The sequence below is a fragment of the Saccopteryx bilineata genome, chromosome 6, assembly GCF_036850765.1.
Source record: "Saccopteryx bilineata isolate mSacBil1 chromosome 6, mSacBil1_pri_phased_curated, whole genome shotgun sequence".
NCBI lineage: Eukaryota > Metazoa > Chordata > Mammalia > Chiroptera > Emballonuridae > Saccopteryx > Saccopteryx bilineata.
Window position 1 is genome coordinate 141160840 of NC_089495.1, and position 13429 is coordinate 141174268.

A 13429-nucleotide genomic window follows, 5' to 3' on the forward strand; every position below is an offset into this window, starting at 1 on the left:
GAAGAAATGACTGTTTTAATTGCCTTCTACCCACACTAGCTAAGGCCGTAGAATCTGCTGACCTTCCCGATACTGTCTGACGTCCTCCTGGTGATTGACCATGCTCTTCACCACTCACCTTGGAGTTCCTTAGTTCCTCTTCATGCCACATCCAGCTCCTGTCAGCTGGACCACGTGGTGAGCCACCTCGGGGAACCTGCAGCTCTGTGCAAAGTCAATAGGCTCTTGACTTAGTCTGCTCCTGGCCTACAGGGCTTTGGTTCATGTGTATTACAAATATGCATCTTTGAATTCTTATAAGGTCCTTGCTTACCGACACACGGTTGGATTGATCCTCATATCACTATTTTCATCAAGTGTAAATAGTAAGTTCTGCTAATTAGAGCATTCTCCTTCCAGACCCGGCGTGCTCTCATGCCATCTGCAAAGGCAGGATATATGAAAGATTCTTTTTAATGACTTTATTCTTTGAATCTCTAACCACAGAGAGGAAATGGAAAAATAAATATATCATGCTTATTGCTTCAGAGTATGGTTTGCTTGTCTAGAACCACATTTTAATTTGTTAGCCATACCTCTATATCACTCTGAGTCAGCAACCACATTTCCAAAGTGATGCACGCTCTAATTTTTTTCCAGTTCCATGATTTAGCTCTTTCTTTTCTTCCTTCATCTTGATTGGGAAGGTGATACGAACTACAGTGGGAAATGTCCACCTTGGAATCATCAGACCTCACTTCAAATCTCAGCTCCCTAGGTCCTCATTGGGATATGGCTTAGCCTGTGTCCTTGACTGCAGAATAGAGGTATAGGCTCCCTTATGCTTTGTGATGATTATCAAATAAAAGTCTGTGATGGGACGTATGTCTTAGTTCAGTTACTCTTGTCTCCCAAGACCCCTCCTACTGGACTGACCATCTAAAGATAGATCTCATTTTGCTCTGAAATGCCCATCCTTTTGACATTCTAAATAACACAGTCTTTCACTATTTCTGTTACTACTGAATTCTTTCATCCCTATACAATTCCACTAACCAGTCTTCCCAGCTTTTAGTCACTTCTCATCTTCTGCAGATTCATGACCGCCAGCAGTCTTTACGAGACAGCACGCTATCTGCCGTGTCATCTCTGCTCCAACGTGGTTACGGCCCCATTGCCCACATAGGTGAATTGGAAGGTTGTCATTTATTCACTCTTTTATTGACTGATTTGATAGACAAGTGTGCATTGATCTCTGGGATCTGCTCACGCCCCTTGGAAGGCACCATGGAAACTCAGATAATGAGGGCCATTCTAAAACCACCACCTGGTGAGACAACGGACAAGCGAGTGGCTTGAGTGCAGTGATGTGGTACATACTGTCCGAGAAAGGCAGTCTCCTCTCTCCAACCCTAAATCCTCAGTTTCCACATTTGGGTTTTACGTGACTTGACGTCTATATGCTTTGCCTCAGTGGCGAGAAGTATGGGCTCTGAGATGGAAACAGTTGCTTAGTGAGTATTTGGCACACAACTCGGGTGGGGGGTTTCCTGGAATGGTGTGAACGTCCCCGGGCAGGTGCTTTTCCTGCTCCATCTCTGAGTCCTCGGACGGTGCTGGACGCGGTCGGCTTTCCCCGGCAGCTGGACGAATGATGACTGGAAAGAGCACTGGCTTCAGAGACAGACACTGAATTCCATCCTGGTTTTGCCAGGTAACAACTGCAGTAATTAGAGGTAAGGCCTCCTGTCCCGGAGACTTGGTGTCCTCAGCTGTATAGAGTGAAGCTGGTGAGACACTACTATTAAGAATTGCTGCATTCATTACAATAATGGAGAGTCAGTCTGTGAGTCTGGATGTATGTAGCACACAGTAGGTGTTCCAAACCTCCCTTATGGAAATACGCTGAAGTAAGCCAGGTAAGGCATCTCTGCATCTCATCTCGGCGTCTCTGCAGCGCGGAGCACGTGACCGGGAGAATCTTTGTCCTCTGTGGACACGGGGCCCTGCCATGGGGCCATGGTAGAGCCTCGCTGAAGGTGGCAGCAAGCAGGATGCATCGCTGCAGGGCAGGCACCCCGTGACCCAGGCAGTGGCAAATGCATTTCTCTGAGGCCACTGCACACCAGTGACCTCACTGAGTGGGGAGCAAAAGCCAGCAGGCACATAGCGTAGATACGATTTGTCATTTAAATGGCGCACAGGCCTTAGATCTAGCTGCACAGAGGTGCCCACTTAAACACGAACAAGGGCTGAACCCATTTCCCATGTGACTCACGACCTGGCTTCTCCGCTTCCTTCAAAATGCCGAATGCGGCTCTCTCTCTGCGTGTAGCTCTTTACGGCATTGTTCGAACTTTACTGAAATGTTCACTTTGCCTCAGGCTTTCCACAAGCTGAAATTTTCAAAACCCTGAAATTCCTTTCTGCAGAGGCAAGAGGTGGTGCCTGGTTTCCTGCAGATGAGGCTTGTGTGGGGGTGCATTTGGGGGATGAGCACAAGGTGCAGTGTGCAGAGGTGTGGTAGACTGGGGCACCTGGAACCTGTATAATTCTGTTAACCAGGGTCACCCCAACACATTCAATTAAAGTAAAAAAAATAAACAAATAAAACATCTCAAAAATAGTAAATGAACAGAGAATAATAAGAAAAAAAGTATATTTATGGATTTTTTAACATTTCTTTCAGGGCACAGGGCATGTCATGTGGGAGGTGCCTGAGAAGACGGGAGACCGGATGTCCTGTTTCTGGCGGCCATGTGGTGCAGCCTTTCTGCACTGTCTGCAGTGGTAGCAAGACAACTGGAAACTCCTTGGCGAACGGACTTCTTGCAGTTAAGAACGTATGTATAAAGTCTGCAACCAGGAATTGCAGGAATTACGTATTTTATAACTTTACATTTTTCTTTATGAGTCTTTCCCCAGAGATTCAAATATTAAAACCATAAATCTCAAACAGAGGCAGAAGGAGGTCTGTGGCTAGGAGCCAGGACTGTCCCTGGGCCAGAATCTGGGCTTGTCGTGTAGCATCTGGGAACCATGTCAGCCCAATGTCCATTCTGACTGGCTTAAAGGACACACTTCTTTTCATTCTTTCTTTTCTGTCTTCACCCAGCTCACAAGTGCGGAGTTCCTACTATGTTTGAGGTACTCCCGAGGGGCAAGTGCTGCAATGCTGACCCAGTGAAGGGAGACACGTGATCCTCCCAAGGGGTTGGTGAGGGTTCGAGAGACAATGTCTCCTTCCTCCACACATTCTGTCTGCAGTCACAATAGAGACACCCGCTCTAGGTTACAGCTGAATTGAAGGCTAGCAGGTGACTTTATATCTCTATAAAAGAGCCCCTGTGATTGAATGTGCAGCTTACTAAGGATGTTAAAGGCACACAGGTTAATTCAATACAGAAAAAAAAGGCTCTGAGACTTTCAGATGAGGGGGTGTGTGAACTTGGGGGAGAGAGAGATCACTTCCTTCAGGTGGAAGCTGGGCAGCCCCTGTTCTCTCCCCCCTCATTGCCAAGTCCAGCCCACGCAGCCCAAGCCCTGCCTGACTCCTGGGGGGAGTTCCGGACTGTGTGTGCTGTAATTCTGCATCTCGGTCGCACGGTGAGCTTCAGCCCTTCCCCTCCCATCACCCGGCTGGAGGTATGTTTAGTACAAACCTGCACTGGAATTATAGAGTCTGCTCCTCAGCTCAAGTCGGCTTGACTAGAGCCAAAGACCTCTGATTAATTCGTCCCTGAGTCAATTCCCAGAGAGCCTGAACAGAACATGTACTGTTTCTGTCTCTCCAGAACTCACAGAAGCACCTTTGACAGGTAAAAACACAGAGCCACAGTTCTCTGAGGTCAGGACACACAGTGTCCCTTCTGCCATCTGCAGGCCACATCAGAAATGTGGGCTGCTGTCCCCATAGCAACCCCAAACTGGGGAGCGGGAAGTGATGATTAGGAAAGCAGAAATGTCACAGCATTGTTTGTTTGTTTTTTTACCACATTCAAGAGCTCCTTTTTAAATTAAGCATTTTTGTAATTAGTATAATTGTTTTTTTGACTCAAGCAGTCCAAAACAGTCTATTCTTAAACATTGCTTCAGTTGAGTTTCCTGCTCTACCTTTGCAGTGATGTCACACTAAATTCTCTTTCCTAGAGATAAGCAGGGATCCCCACACAACTGGGGGAGGCAGAATTGTCACCTCTGCACATGGAAGTAACTTGGGATGAGGAAAGTCAAAGTACATGGGCCGTGTGGAGTCAAGAACCTCACAAAGTAACTGTATAAAAAGGAAAAATGTGCAACGGTGTAACATCTACTGTTATAACCTGAATTTTGTCCTCCCCTAAAATTCAAATGTCGAAGTCCTAAGCCCCCCAGTACCTCAAAATGTTGCTGTATTTGGATATGGGGTCTTTAAAGAGAGATCTCAGAAGAAACCTCCTCTGCTATCACATTGTCCTTGGACTTCCAGCCTCCAGAAGTATGAGGAAAAATATTTGTTGTTGAAGCCATCAAGCCTGTGTACTTTGTGTGGTGGTTCTAGGTGACTAATGAACCTGTCCCGTTGGGGTTGCTTCAAGGACGTGAAAATGCTCATTGAGTTGACTAACCCCTAAGAAACACAGTTCAGACAACAGTGAATGTTGCGTTGGAATGATCATAAGGGCGAAGAGAATGAGACAGCACCAAGGCAATTTTGGGTGGCGGGAGGCATGAAGGAAACCAAATTTTAGTCTAGACAACAAGAAAGCGACCGAATGTATTGCATCAGCCTAAGAGATTTTAGGAATTAGTGGCCCAGGTGTACCAAGAAAAGAAACCAAGGTGGGGCTGACAACAGGAGTCATCACACCTCTATTTAAGAAACGTTTCAGCATTTATCACACAATCACACTGCAGAATGTTACTTTCCTTCTCCCTCACCATAGAAAATGAAAATTCACTTTCTCTAGAAGAAGAGCAAGGAGGTCTCCCCCACCCCTCACTGGGGAATATAAGACAAAGTTAAAAACTAAAACAAAACAAAAAAACCAAAATCAGAGGATTAAGGGAAGCTTTACCAGAGTTGAAACTTTCAGCTTTTCCTGCTAATGGCTCCCAGAATGCTAAGTCCCCAGACTAAAGGCTTGGGAAGATTTCAAAAAGTTTCTCTTGGAAGTCTGAATCATCTTGAAACAACTAAAGATATAGACAACGGTGTTCCCCCCACAAATGGTGAAGGCAGATCAGCCTTCGACCGGATGTCCACATCTAACTACAGAACACAGACAATGAGTGGAGTGGCTACTTTCTAAGCTCTCCCGTGTCACACAGCCAGTATCATCTAGATTCAGAGCAGAGAAATGACTTTATTCAGTAAACAGACGCCCTAAGGAATTAGGGACTGATTCTCACACAACACCCTGCTGAGAAAGGCGCACAAGACCACACACAGCCAGACAGAACAGAGAACTTCCATTCTGTCTTTTGGTGTCCTGGTCCTACAGAGCACTGGGCAGCCAAGGATCAACAGACTTTGAGAAAATCATCTAATAGTAAATGAAGAGGAAACTAACTGTAAAAAAACCCAGTAACTTGTAGAAAACTGCATCTGTGGATCCTTGTGGTGCAAGGAAACCATGACACAAAGTGTTACATGACACATGTAAGATGGAGATAAGACAGGTGTGGGATGAATGTGTGCGTGCCGACATCTGAGTGACAGGGCCTCTGAAAGGACAGGCCAGACAGACAGGGTTGGGAAAGTTAACCAAAGAACCAATTTAAAAATATTCTCAAAAGTGATAAAACAATGTTCATCTTATGAGGTCCACCAGCACCCAGTAAAGCAGCTGAGCCCAGACCCATAGGCCTTCCTCGGGGCCCATCCTCCGAGATTTCAGATCTGATGGCAAAGAAAGTAAGATAGACTTCCATTCAGAAAAAAACTTTTTTTTTTTTCAGAAAAAGGGGACAAGAATCAGAATTTTGTTATTTCCTCTTAAATAATTTTGGAAGTTCAAATAAAGGCTATCTTGGATATTTGAAAAAGCACTGTAATTTGCAGCTTAGAATTTGATATCCAAACAAACTATCAATTCAGTTTTAGACTAAAGCCACTTGGAAAGCTACTAGAGTGTGAATTTAAACCAAAATGTCAGAATTAAGAAAATTTAAAAGGTAGGAATATCAATGTTTTGTTCTAGAGCTACAAAGGTAAATACAAAACGAATCAATTACAAGAGTTAAAACTGGGTATCTGGGAGTGTGCGTGCCGACATCTGAGTGACAGGGCCTCTGAAAGGACAGGCCAGACAGACAGGGCTGGGAAAGTTAACCAAAGAACCAATTTAAAAATATTCTCAAAAGTGATAAAACAATGTTCATCACTTTTATCCTAGAAAGGAAAATATATTTCTTAATGAGATCTGTTAGAACTGTTGAATAATTTTAATCTTAAAGAATAATTTTGATAAAAATAAAGCTAATTTAAAAAATTAAGTGGGATAATATAATTAGGATGCACCGCACACCATACGAAATCGGTACTTCCACTTTTTGCCTAATTATTTAATGGTGAGATGTTGAACAGGTTTGAGTTTCCTAACACATTCGATGAGAGAATTGACTTAGATTATAATAACCCTTTTAAAAACTCTTAAGATTGTATTAATCTACTTGATATTTACTAAGACTTCAGTGAAATTCTAATAGATGCTATCTTTGAATATTAAGTTCTTTCATCCCAGATTTTAACTTTTTATCGTAAGTTCAATATGAAAGCAAGCGGAATCTAGAACATACTTGCCAGTTGTCTTATTGTTATAAAACATACAAACAAAACAAAACGATGAAATAGATCATCGAGAGAAATGTAACCTGTGGCTCCTTCTCCATTCCATAAACGGTCCCCACACCTACGTTTTTCTTCTCTCCTGGTGACAGAGACGTGTCCCAGAGGGGACAGCCAAGTGTATCAGCAATAGAAGACTTGGTCTTGAGAGCTGGCTGCCACCCCAGCAGCGTGGCAATCTGACACACATAAATCCACTTCACAGTGTCTGGTCTACGGTAGACTTTTAATAAATGCTGGTTTATAGGATCATAAAACCACTGCATATACTTGGGGGCAATTTAGAAGGAAAAAAAATGTTTCCAGAGCTATGGTAGCCGCGCTCCACCGGCCAATTGACAGCAATTCCTCCGGGGCCAGTGCGCCCCACACAGGGTCGCAGGGTCACAGTGGCAGGGGTCGAGGCTGTGGCACCCCCGTGCTCCTCCCCTAACTCTTTATCCTTCCTCCTTGCAAGTGAATCAAAGGGAAACAGAGACAGAATTTTGGCGTGAATGCTGGCGGGGTTGCAAACAGAAGAGCTGACGGGCGGGCGTGAGTCTGAATGACTTCTACCACTTCTCCACCCCAACCGCCTCCCGTGCACTCAATTTAATTAATTTCAACTCGAAACAGATTTATTTATGTTACTATTTTACAGAACGTTCCCGCGAAGCTCTCTTGATTTAAGCCAATGTCTAAGTGCTTTCCTCTCTTTTATTTTTAAAGGAACTTGAGACTCTGGTCCCCATGAAAGAGGAAGAAAGTGTCACTGATGTCCCGCCTCCCGCGGCGGCCCTGACTCTGAGCGGACTGGATGAATCACCTTTCCTAGAAGCACAACAATGAGATCATCACGTCTGCTCCCTCCCCGCTTGGCGGCCAGAGGAATTGGTTTCCTCCGTGCTCAGAGAGGTCTCTATTCTTTTTTAAAAGTCCTTTTCTTGTTAATACACTAGAGTTGAATCGTAGTGTTGGAACACAGAGAGAAAAAATGAACCAAGATCAATCTGTTTCTTAAATTCTTTTATTTTTTAAGGGCAGTTCAACCCGTCTCCAAAAATAAAATTGTAAGAGTGATGGCAAAAAATACATCTGTATTTTATAAATACCTCTTATGATGGGAACTCATCACTTTGGGGGGGGGGAGGGGGAATTAGTTCTGCTTTTAATGATTCCCTTAGCTTGCTCTGGCTCAGAGGGACCTAAAATCTGATGTCCTACAATCTTTACTTGTTAGCCCTGCCTCTGACTTCCAGTGGTCAAGAGAGGACGCCTCACTCTTCCCCAGCTTATAGCCCTTCCGATGTTTGAAGACAAATATCACAGTTACACGATCTGTTTTACTTCAAGGGTAGAATCTATAGAATATGGTTTATTTTACTCTAGACATTTAGTTCTGCTTCTAGTTTAAAATTTTGGCTTGAACTGACAGCAACAAAAAAGCCCTCCAATATCTGGTTTTACATTTCTTTAAATGACTGCTTCACTATTTTGATGAGTTGTTGGCATACAATAGGCAAAATATCTGGGCAAATATATTTTCCCTGAATTATATAGCTAACTTGGCATTGTTGCCACACAACCAGTATCTAGACCACATTTAATTACAAAACTGAGCATTTTTTCTTTTAGACATTTTTAAAAATTTCTTACTCTATTCCTGTTGTCTAAATCGAATTACTGCATCAATTCAACTTTAAAATCCATATTTATTCTTTTTACCTTGCTTTTGTACAAACAGAATGTAACAAAGTATGTAATACTTATTCTATTTTTCTCTAGGATGCTACTGTTCAAAGTCTAACCCCACGAGGACATTCTTAGGGTCCCCTTGAAATAGTTGAATAGAATGCCAGCTTTATCCCCAATGACAAAAATAAGTTTCCCAAACAAACAAACAAAAACAAACAAAGCAGTGAAAGCCGGAGCACGCATTCCAGCAGCATGTCGTACAGGAGGAAGAAAAACCCACGTGGGCTTTTCAGATATTTGATCTTGAAAGAATCTTATGATTTCCTAGGTGGGTTTAAGGGCACCAGTTAATATTCAAGTAAATCTTGAAAGTACAGGCTGAGAATTTTAGAACTGAAATAGAATTTAGAGATGCAGAGCGCACCAGGCAGAGAAAACGCTACCTCGGCCCATTCATGGCTGTGCTATTTATAAGCCTACAACCGAGAGAAGGAAGTGACCCTGCTCCTCCTCCAAGACTCCAGGCTTCTCACACGCCTTGCAGAGTGGGAGCTGAATAGAGCTCTGAGACCACTGAGCCACACAGAACAGGGCTTTCTAAACTGAGTGAACAGAGGTGTTGAAATTCGTGGGAAGTGCTAACTTCTCAGGTGGTCCTTGACCTCCCTGCTGGGGGAACTTGGGCTGTGTCCAGTAGGAATTGAAGTGTTCTGGAAAGTTCAGAAGAGTTGGTCCCTGGCACGAGCAAGTGTGCTGAGATCACTCATAGACACTCGGGTTGGTTGAAGTGAATGATGCCACGTGATAAAATTCGGGGTAAATTCAAGTGAACCCTGTGGCTGAGATTATGCACAATGTGCTAGGACTGTGCAACCTAGCCAACCAAAGATCACCTCTAGAAGTTATCTGTAATCTGAGCACTGCAGCGTGAGTGGGGGGCATACTTCCTTTCTGATAAGTCCAATATAATTATTACAGCGGCTGCCGAACGCCGGGTTTTTAAGCTTACTGTATGCACCATCCTATGCATGAATTTTCCATGTATTATTCTTTAACCAGTCTCCTTCCTCCTTGATTGCATTTCTGCCCAAGACGTTTTCCTCCTTGCTTTTGTCTGTGTCATCCCTCGCCAACGCTGTCCGGGATGTTTGGGAAGAGCAAAGCCTCAAGTGGCTGTCCCTTCATGGGGTCCCCATGCATAATCCCTCTGAGTACAATAGGGACCGGTTCTGCTCTCTCCCCTAATCCTGTTCCTTTCACACTTGGAAGAGTCAGGCCATCAACTCGCTTAATTCCTTAAAATAGCTATTACTGCACTTCTCAGAAAATTTCCTCAGCTTTTTCCGAAAAGTTGCTCAGTCTTGATTTAGTTTCTCATTTTTAGGAGATGGAATAGAAACCGCAACGGTCCTTGAATATACGCGTCCTGGATCAGTTATATTCAAGCAGCTGAGGAAGCAGTGCCAGGCTCACAGTGAACAGTCCGGCGCGGGGCAAAAAGAAATCTGGTTTATTTGACTAGCTCGGGCCACTGAAAGTCACAGTGATAGCCACTGAGAGGGGTAGTCTCTGTTGACTCTTCCCAGACTGCCTGTCCTTCCCATTGTGCCCCAGGAGGACACCTTCCATATTGCATCTTCTTTAACAACCCAGCTGGATACAAGAAGCCCGAGAAGACAGGTCTGAGGATCTGCGTCACCTGTCCTGTCCCCATCAGGTCAGTGTTGGAAAGGAGCTACACCTTCACCAAGGCCCAGCTTCTTCTGGGTGCCCCCGCCCCCCGCTCCTGCTTTCGGGGTTCTGTCGCTTTGCTCTCTCCTCTGGTGCTCCCAGGCCTTGAGGCGGTGCCCAGCTACGATGGCAACTGTGCTTATGCCTCGTAGGTCCTCTCGGCCCTCTCACCCCTCAGCCGGTAGCTCCGTTAAATATCCTTTGTTTACCCCTTGGAGTCTGCCTTCTGTTCAGATCCTGGTGGCTATGATACTTGCCGATATCACAATGGTAAGAAAGGCAGGTGACGGTTTGGAAGGTAAACCCTTGATGTGTTTAGATTTATACCTGGATTCAGAGGAAAAAGACCTAGGCTCTGTTCCTGGTTCTGCTTTGTGACCTTGGCAAAGTAAAGTGACTCTGAGAGACTCAGCATCCTCATCTGTAAAATGGGGATACTAAACTCTCGGCCTCACTCTATAGATCAAATGATTAAAAACTGAATATAGACGTCTGTTGCTTTTCTTTCCCGAATGTCCATCTATTTCGCTTTCTGTTACAAATGCCTGATTAATACATGGGCCCTTTCCACTGTTTATCTTTCCCAGTCCATCTCCCCTCCTGGCAGCTTCTGGATCGACTCCTCACATCCCTTCCTTCACTTCCAAACCTCCAAAGATCCTGCGATCGACACCATTGGCCACAGCCCCTGATCCAGTGAGCTCCATGTTTGTGTGGGTGGGGACCACCCAGGCTGCGAGCTACCCACTTTGGGATAAATGTTTCCATCCGCCCCCACTCCCCCCCCCCCCCCCAGCCCACCAATAAACCCTTTCTTTATACTCACTTTTCTGAGATGTAATTAAGTGGCTTGGACTAAAGTGCCTTGTTTAACTTTAAGACTTGCCTACGTATTTTCAGAGCTTTTTCCAGGAACACCGTTTCTGGCTGCCTCCAGGTTGGGCCAAGGAAGGACTGGTGCTTAAAACTTCCCATCCAAGCCACGCTGGCTCTCCACAGCTTGAGTTCATTTATTTGGGGAAAATTAAGGGAAGAAAAGCCCACCGATGGCTCTTCTCTAAAAGCAAGGCGGGTAGAAATGCCAACTGCACTACAAGTGCCCAGTCACTTAATAAAAGTCCCTTTTATCGCAGCCCAAAGGGTTTGGAGAGTAGTGGGATTTCTCATGATGAGACTGAACCATTTAGGGGCCCGGGTCTCCTTCACCACTCCGAAGTCTGGCTTTCTCATTGGTAAGATATAAAAATAATAGCAAGGTCTCTGTTGGGGACGTTACCAGTAATGCAGGACTGGTGGGAACAGCAGGGATGCTGATACATGACAGAGCACTCCATGCCAGTGGTCCCTGGGAAGCCCTCACAAAATGTTTTATTTAGTGGAAACTTCTCTCTTGTCATAGTATATATATTTTAAAACGTTCATTTTGAGCTCCTTTTCCATGTTTAATGATTTCCACCAACTTTCTGACCAGACAGTTTCTTGATAGTCAAAGTGTTTACTGTGCAGAAATGAATTGATGACTAAGAATATATCAAAATTATGAATAAAAAAAATGAGTGCGTCATTCAGAATTCGTGGGCAGCCAGGACACTGAGCGTGGATGTTTGCTCTCTATTTAGTAAGTTGAGTGAAACTGTAATAATAAGGAAAGGAGTCCTAAACCACTATCCATAAGGAACGCACTTGGGGCCAGGCACTGTGGAAAACACTGAAGGTGTTCAACTCCATGGAATTCTTGTAACAAAACTACAAGGCAACTAGTATGCCCCCCATCAACGGGTGAGAAAACTGAGGCCGGGAATTCAACTTTCCCAAGTGTTGCACGGTTAATAATGTACCCCCCCCGCAAAAAAAAATAATAATCCCTGGAACCTGTGAGTCTGTTTTCTTACATGGCAAAGGGGCTTTGCAGGTGTGATTAATAAGGATCTTGAGTTGGGGAGAATTTTTAGATTTTCCAGGTGGGTCAAAGCTAATTACAGAATCTTTGTAAGAAGGAGGGGTCAGAAGGACAGACAGTCTATGATGACACAAGTGGGAGTTGGAGCAGTGTGGGGCCACAAGCAGCGGACAACGCAGAGGAGAACTATTCCTCTCTGGACCATCCAGAAGGCCCACAGCCCGTCCGACAGCTTCCTTTCAGCCCAGTGAGGCTGATGGCAAACTTCTGACCTCCAGGACAATGAGAAAACAAATGCATGCTTGAAGCTACTACGTTGTCGGAAATTCATTAGAACCGCAATTGGAAACTAATGAAACCAAGTGACTTGCCCAAGGCCACGCACCGGTTTGAGGTGTGAGGGAGTGCAGAGGGAGCTTGTGTTCTAAACAAGGCCCTGGGCCTCCAGAAGTCTACATTTACCCGCTACATGCCTTCTTCCTGAGTGTGTTAACTGATGGTTAGCCAGTGTGAATAGTAATGTCCATCTCACAAAGCACTTTTAATGATTATTATTCAAAGTCCTGAAACATAGATTAAAAATAAAAAAATAACATACTCTAGTTTTCGACAAAGCTGGTGCCGGTTCCTCCTGCCTTGAATCAGAATGACCTGGTTTGGCAACAGAATGTGGGGAGAGAGGCGCTGTATAAATTTATGTGGCCCCTAAACCTGCTCTTGGGATGCCTTTGGCATCGCGGGAACAAGCTGGGTCCAGTCTGTTTTTGGATGAGGCCATATGGAAAGAACCAAGGCACTCAGCCTAACAGCCGTGCGGCATGGACTGCCAGGCTGGTAAACGGCCATTTTGAATATTTCTGTCTCAGGTAAACTTCTGTCTCAATATGGGCACTTAAATAAGCCTGAGCAAGTCAACCCACAGAATCGTAAGAAATAGTAATGATTGTATAAACCACTAAGTGTTAGGATGATTGATCATAAAGCAATAGATACACATGGTAAGTGCATGGAATATAATGTGTTTTCCCCCTTTGAATAAGAAAATATTCAATTCCTAAAAAGACTATTTTTTAAAGCAACTGCAAATATTGGTTTGATGCTGAATGAAGTTAACATCCTCTCTTAACGCCAGGCCGTAAATTAACAAGACAAAGTTACTTTCTACAAGGATGTTAGGGATCTCACGTAGTTAATTTTCCCAATAATCCAATAGTTTCCTTATTTTTGGAGAAGGACACCAAATCCCAGAGAGACTGATTCTGGAGATTGTGGTCATAGAACCGAGAAGAAGCAGAGAAATACTGATAACCTAGATG